Source organism: Acomys minous (assembly GCF_964271855.1).
Source record: "Acomys minous genome assembly, chromosome: 16".
In the NCBI taxonomy this organism is placed as follows: domain Eukaryota; kingdom Metazoa; phylum Chordata; class Mammalia; order Rodentia; family Muridae; genus Acomys; species Acomys minous.
Window position 1 is genome coordinate 94,937,618 of NC_140498.1, and position 7,486 is coordinate 94,945,103.

Sequence of the window (7,486 nt, forward strand, 5' to 3'; positions counted from 1 at the left end):
TGAGGTTGCTCTAAGTCCCTGTATACAGTAGGCGTCTAATAACCAGCAGCCGCTGTCACACCACCACCTGAAGACAGGACCTCAGAGCCTGGCCTGGGAGTCAGTGGGGGGCGGTGGCTGGGGGAGTGTCTGCTGCTCTCTCATCTGTTTTCTGAGTAAAACTGGAGAGATGCACATGGCTGCATAGGCCCAGGAGGCGCCTACATATTTTCTGTCCCTCAAATAGAACAGTCCCCTAAACTCTGACAACCCAGGTGGTTGGAGGTGTCATTGTCATAGGCCCCTCTGTACAGAGGAGGAAACTGTGGCTCAGTCCCACCTCAGGTTACCTGGCTACGAGGTGCAGTAGCTGGGACTTGAAACCTTGACTCCTTCCTGTCCTCTGCTCCCTCCCCGTCGCACCTGGATGGAGGGCCTCACCATGCACGGCACACCCTCTCAGGACTCTTATGAACCTCAGGCTCTCTGGGCACAGGGTCTTCTGGGGCCAGGCTGGCTCAGCAGGGGACACACTGGTCTTTGTGTCTGCTCAGCCGGCTGGGCGGCCAGTAGAGCGGGGAGAGGGTGGTATGGCTCAGCCTGGCCAAGAACAAATGCTCGGAGAGAAATAGAGGCCCCTTTGTTGTGGCTCTCAGTGGGGGAGGGGTGCTGCCAGCTGCCACCCCATGTGACGAAGAGGCCAAGCCCTTCTCAGAGGTTTGCCCACCACCTCCAGGGGGCCAATTGGTCCTTTGGGTCTTCCTCCTGTCCCATCGAGCCCTTGGCTGCTGGAGCCTCCACAGCCACTCCTCTCGTTTTCTGTAGGCCTACTGTGTGCTGCCATGGGGCCAGGCCCTTATGCTCCCTGATGAGAAATAGTAGTCAGACATCATCACAGATTGCCACTGAGGTTCTCATGCACAGTGTGATGACCCAGTGGGTGCCTTCAGTGAAATGAGGACCACAGATGGCCCAGCCTCAGATACTGGTCCCCTGCCTGTAAGGGGCAGACGCAAACAGCAGCGTCAGTGCTGTGAGTCCAAAGGTGGTTGGGTCAAGTACAGAATACCACAGTGCAAAGGGTCCCATGCTCAGCTCTGACCGAGGCCCGTGGACGGCGCTTGTGCTATCCACCCACGGCCTTTGAATCCTAAGACAGGACAGGGCGTCCAGGTTACCTGGGCTCTGAGCCTCAGCCCTTCCATTCCCCAAACCACGGCCTTCTCCAGAGTGGGAGACACAGGCACCTGCCTCCTGGCAGAACAGCTGCCCCTTGGCCTCAGAGAAACTGAGTCTTCAGGCTGCTTTGGTTTTTCATTTGGTCCTAATGCCCAAGAGACCGAGAGACGATTGTGGATCGTGTTTGTTTTGGAGGAGGAGTCTCAGCTGTAGCCTAGAACTTGCTCTGTAGCCCAGGTTGGCACATGGACCTCGTGGAACCCTCCCTCAGCCCCGCATGCTAGAGGGACAGGCATGCGCTACCGTGGACCTCGTGGAACCCTCCCTCAACCCCGCGTGCTAGAGTGACAGGCATGCGCTACCGTGGACCTCGTGGAACCCTCCCTCAACCCCGCGTGCTAGAGGGACAGGCATGCGCTACCGTGGACCTCGTGGAACCCTCCCTCAGCCCCGCATGCTAGAGGGACAGGCATGCGCTACCGTGGACCTCGTGGAACCCTCCCTCAACCCCGCGTGCTAGAGGGACAGGCATGCGCTACCGTGGACCTCGTGGAACCCTCCCTCAGCCCCGCATGCTAGAGTGACGGCGCTACCACGCCAGCCGAATTTCTTTTCCTTCCTTTCTTTTTTTAATCGCATGCAGGCAGCAGCACAAAGAAAAGCTGTGTGCAGGCAGACGCGCACACTTCAGTGCTGCCCCATGTGCTCTGGGTGGGGAGGATGTCAAAGGTCCCAGGTCAGCCCCTCCAGGCCTCAGAACCCAACCCAGGTCCCCCCTGCCCCTGCAAATGTCCCTAGAAGAACTCCCCCAGCTGCATCTGCTCTGCGGGAGGCGGGAGGCAGGGCCCAAGCCCCGTGAGGGCACCACCCAGATAGCTATAATCAGCAACCTCGCCAAGACTTCAAACTCACCCAATTATCCTGCGAGGGGAAAAAAACACAAAATGAAAACAAATTAACATGTTTGCATAGAAGCCGCAGCAGCAACACACACAGAAGCAAGTGTGCGCGCACGCTCACTCCGGCGTGTGCCCTGGCAAGGCTGCAACGTGCCGCCGCCTCCGCCGCCCCTCCTCTTCCTGGCACCTACCTGGACCAAGGACAGGAACTGGCCCAGTGACCAAATCATACCCACACTGGCTGGGCATGCCCTCAGGCTATCAGCTTTTGAGTTGTTTTTTTCTTTATAGTGCTAGGTATTGAACCCAAGAAAACATTAGGCGACCGCTCAGCTACTAAGCCATACCTAAAAGCCATTACATTTTTTCCTTAATAAACAAGTATTATTTATCATGTACCAAACTTCTCTCCAGTCTGTAGGATAGGTCTGTTATGAGCAGATAGAGAAACCAGAACATGGAGAGATTCGTGGTCCTGCGCAAGCCTGCGCAGCTGGCTACTGGGAGAACTCCGGACAGACTGGGAATCCCAGTGCCCTTAGCGTGGGGTTCTCTTGTCTGCAGGTGAGGGGTCAGGGCGCCACCTGGCCTCTGATGACCCCTGGTATCTCTCTAGCCTGTGTCTTTCCTTGCACATTGCCCACACACACCCTTTGCCCCATGCATTCCTCGTGTTTAGGACTTCAGACCTCTAGGCTGGAAGACCTGTAGCCCCAGGCCCCAGAAGGCTGAGGCAGGAGATTTACAATTTCAAGGCTAGTGTGACCCTGGGAGACCCTGTCTCAAAACAAACCCAAAATGCCCTTTACCAGACAGCACCATTACCGTGCCTCAGTTTCTCCTCCTAGAACAGTCCCTGCCCCCAGTGAGGTTTAGAGGATGTCATAGAGGCTGAGGGCTAGAGTTTCACTCTGGTATCCTCCCCCGTGGTGGTTCCCCCCTGCCCCTGCATCTGCTGTGGTTTGCTGGGCTCTGTGGCATTTGGACACCCCTGACCCTAAGGGTGCTCTGATGTCCAATCAGACGCCCTCCTCCCCTGGAGGCTGTTGATCCTAGTGCCCTCCTAGCCCCCTGAAGTTCAGTTTGCTGGGGTGCGCCTTGTCCTCTGTGGGTCTTGGGTTCCGGTGCTTGCAGGTGCTTTGGGAGGGTTTGATGAACGTTCCTTGTGGAGTCCTGATCCTCTCTCTGGGAGGCTGGAGAGATGGCTCAGAGGTTAAGAGCACTGGCTGCTCTTCCAAAGGTCTTCAGTTCAATTCCCAGCAACCACATGGTGGCTCACAATCATCTATAATGTGATCTGGTGCCTTCTTCTGGCACACAGGCGTCTAAGCAGGCAGAGCACTGTATACATAATAAATAAATAAATCTTTGGGGGGAAAAAAAAAAGAAGAAGAAGAAGAAAAAAAAAAGAGTGCCTACCTGCTGGACTGAATTAGGGGTTCAGTCCCATTGCTCAGTGGTCCCTGACCTCACCTCTGCTTCAATGCCACCATGGACACATCCATGACTGCATGGCCATCTCTCAAGCCACAGCAGATGGGGGGAACCGCCACTGGGGAGGGTGCCAGGGGCGAAACTTAAGCTCTCAGGCTCCCACCACATCCTCCTGACGTCACGGGGGTGGGGTGGGTGGGAGGACTGTTGTGGGAGGAGTCCTTGAGAGAGTGAGCGACGTACTAAGGACACACATCCTTAGCATGTGTCATCAGCTCAGTCTTCATTGCAGCCACCGGAGCTAGGCGTGGTTCCTGTTTCACATTTCAGATGGAGAAACTGAGGCAGCAAGGGGCTGCTGGTGACTGGCAAAGCCGGAGTGGGACTCAGTTTGGGGTTTGCGCTTTAGCTGAAGAGCCTTTTTCGTGTTTTCCGGAGCTGAACCTGGCAGGACAAGGCGGGTGGCGCTTTGTGGGTATGGAAACTGGGTCAGTAGGGCAGCATGATGGTCCTGGTGGTTCGAGGGTGAGTTCGCTGGCCTTAGGTGGGTGTGTTGGCTTCAGCCTCTTCACTTACGTCATGGCAACTAAGTAGGGCGAGAAGAGTGGCCAGAGAGAGTAGCCCCGGGAGGAGCCAATGCCTGCTCACGGGCTCAGCCCTCAGCACGGCCATGCTGATGACTTCAGAGTCAAGTAGGCGCCGACTCAGCTTCAGGCCCACCGTTCAGCTAACCTTGAAGGGTCCCCTTTCCCCCCACGGCCTCTGCAGCGAGCCCCCCTGGGAACGAGAGGCCTGAGGGATGGGTGCTCTGCTCAGCTGCCAATAGTGGAGCTTCCCAGCCCCTGAGCCTCTGTGATTTGGGTACTCCTTCGGTTTTCAGCCCGTGCCCCAAGGGCAGGTGACAGTGAGTGTGGGAGGGAGCTCTTGCCCACTGCCTGTCCCACCTGCCTTGAGGGATATGTGCTCAGCCCTCCTTGGCCCACACGTGTCAACTTGAGGTGTTGAGCTATGTGAGGAGGTGGGGAAGGAGCGAGACCCTAAAAGCCAGATAAGCTGGCTCAGCCCAACGGTACAGGAAAGAACCAGGAGCCTCAGAACCATTGAGGGACCGGCTAAGCTCCTGCCGTCTGCATGCCTGGCCCGAGCCCCTGCTGCATCACTGCTGGGTGCCCCTGTGGAAGCACTCTGTATCTTAGCCTCACAGAGCCCTCGATGGTGGCACTTGGTGCCACTTGAGGGAGGGTCTGCCGAGATACAGAATGTTTGAGAAGCATCCGGTACGCACCTCACAGCAGTGGCCAACCTGGGCAGGCAGGCTCAGTGGCGCTTGTGTGTGCGTGGCCACTCCAGGGTCCGGCCCTAGGAAGACCCGGCTGTGCTCAGCCCGTCCTGAGTTCACTGGCCCACAGGCTCTGGGGATCCTCCTGCCCCCCAAGCAGCCTGTTGTCTGGCATGTGCAGGCGCCGGGTGGCCCTTGTTCTGCGCATATCTGATGCCGTCTTTTCCACATCAGATCATTTGTAACCGTCACTAGGCAGTCGGCCCATTGCTGATTCAATCTTGGCTTTGTGCTGTCACAGCCATTTTTCCATGCAGACTGATTTTGAAAGGAGGCCCATCCTCGGGTTCCACTGTTCACAGGCTGGGTGCAGGGGTGCAGGAGAGTACGTGTGTATGTGTGCACGTGCATACATGTGCACATGTGTCCCCTACGTGCATGCATGTGCCCACACCTTAGCCCCCTGCCGCTCATTGCTTGGTAGCATTTGAAATGAGGTAGGCAGCCGAGGGGTCCCTGGCCCACTCTCTCCATGCTCTCATGCCTACTGTGTGCTCCCACATGCACACACAGTGGAGGTCTATGCCCTGGCAGCACAGACAGAACCTTAGCCAGGAAGCAAAGGTGGTGATGGGGTTGCGGCTTCTTGGAGGAGGAGACATTGGAGCTGAGGCAGGAAAGGAAGGAGGTGGGGCTGTCTAGGGACAAGGTGACTACTAGGTCCAAACCGAGACGTCCAATTGGTGAGCCCTCTCTACTCGAGTGTTCAAAGGCTCAGCGCAGAAGAGGACCATGCTTTGCCGGTGTCTAAACGTAAGGTCTTGCTGTGGACCTGTTGGATAAAGCAGGCGCATTGCTAAATGTGGTTCCTCTTGGCTACAGAGGATTTGTACTTAGAATGGAGCGTGTGTTGTGGCCTCGTTCTGCTGGACAGCGCTGTGCTGAGAGACAAAACTGGAAATGTGAAAATCCCGAGATCCAGTGTGGCCAGGCAAGGTAGCAAAGGACAGGGCAGGCAGTGTAGGCTGTCGAGGAAGATATTAGAAATGCCTAGTCAGGGTGGAGGCTGCAGGTGAAAAGCCTGGCCTGGCCTCTCAGGGAGGAGAGCACTGTGCAAGCCAGGCCTGTGGTGGAAGAGTTGTGCTTAGGACGAGCTGGCTGAGCGCCTTCTCTGCTTCTGGGCATCAGAGCTTCTGGTCCTCTGTGTGTCTGTCCCCTGCCCCCACCCCCTTTCCACCCTTCCTCCTCAACAGCTGCCACCCGTCCTGTGAGCGATTTACCCTGAGCCTCCTGTCCCCCGATGGCCAGAGACTGAAATCCCTTTCCAAACACTCTGAGAACTAACAAAACACAAGCTCGCCTGTCTGCCCTGGAAAAGCACAAAGAGGAAAAAAAAAAAAAATACACCTCCCTCCCCACAACACCAAGGAGAACAGCCTCGCGGCTGAGCTGAAATTCAGACCCAGGTGCTCCAGTGCTTGTTCTGGGCTCTTTGCAAACTATGGCGCCCCGTGACTAGGTAACATGGATGGGGGCTTTTCAAAAACCAGGGGTGTCAGACACCCCTGGCGGAGCCCAAAAGCTGGAGAGCAGCCCACACACGCGGCTCTCTGAGGCTCATAAGCTCCCACGTTCACGTTGCCAGCCAAGCAGCAGTGCTGCCGTGGGGCAGCATCTTTATCCTAGCCGCCTTCTAAGATGCTACTGGGGCCCAGCCCCAGATGCAGCTGGTGATCTTGGCTTTAGAGTACAGCTCAAGACCAACCCTTATCAGCCTTTTGCCTTCTCCCCTACCACCTCATCACTTCAGCTTCCATCTCTGCCTGCCTGCCAGTCTGTTTCCTCCTCTCAGCTCTGTACAAAGCCCACGGTCAAGGCCCGCTCACCCCAGGGACTTTTATGTTTTCTTCATCACCCGACTGCTTGGAGTCCTGCCCAGCCCCTCCCTTGATGGATGCAAAGTCATCATCAACATTGTCCCTGTGGTAGAGGAGGTTCAGTGAGGTGATGCCTGTGACATGCCAGCCTTGGTTCAGGATAGCCAGGGTTACGCCAAGAAACCCTGTCGTGGAAAAAAAAATTCGTATTTGTTAAATGTGTGTGTGCAGGGCAGGGAGTGTGCATCTATGCAGAGGCCAGAAGAATTTGGGGGGTCTGTTCTTGCCTCCCACCTTGGTGAGGCAGGGCTACCCTTGTTTTTGCTGCATGCTCCAAGCTGTCAGAGCTTAGGAACTTCCAAGATGTGCGTTGCCCCCCCCCTCCGCTTTCCATCTCAAGGTAGTGAGAGTGCTAGGGTTACAGATAACCGTCACCACAAGCAACTTTTTTTTCCCCTATGGGTTTCCAGAATCAAATTCAGATGGTCAGGTATGGCAGGTGCCTTTACTATCAGAGCCATTTTTGCCAGCCCACGGAAAGGGATTTTTGGTGAAGAAATTAAGGCCCAAATCACGTTCAGACATAAAACTGGGACTTAGTTAAGAAACGGAGCCCAAGCACCTGGCCTCATAGCCCAGGACTCAGTCTGTCATCGCATGAGATTGCCAGGTGGCCTTCCTCTTGGCACCCCCAGGCTGGGTAGGATGGTCCCGTCATGGTGAACACCTGGTCTTCTACCTTATCAACCCTCTGCTCTTCCTACCTCCTCAGGTCTGTGACAGCTCAGCATTAGCACAGGACCTGGCACACAACTGGGCCTTAACATGTTGTCCCTAGA

The 7,486-nt window shown here is 56.0% G+C and overlaps 1 long non-coding RNA gene across 1 annotated transcript; it reads left to right on the forward strand.

Annotated features, from left to right (window-relative positions):
• The first annotated feature begins 574 nt into the window (after positions 1–574).
• On the forward strand, positions 575–2,460 carry LOC311587051. Its single transcript, XR_014775743.1, has 2 exons — positions 575–1,146; positions 2,010–2,460. It is a non-coding gene; the product is annotated as an uncharacterized lncRNA (long non-coding RNA).
• The last annotated feature ends 5,026 nt before the right edge of the window (positions 2,461–7,486 follow it).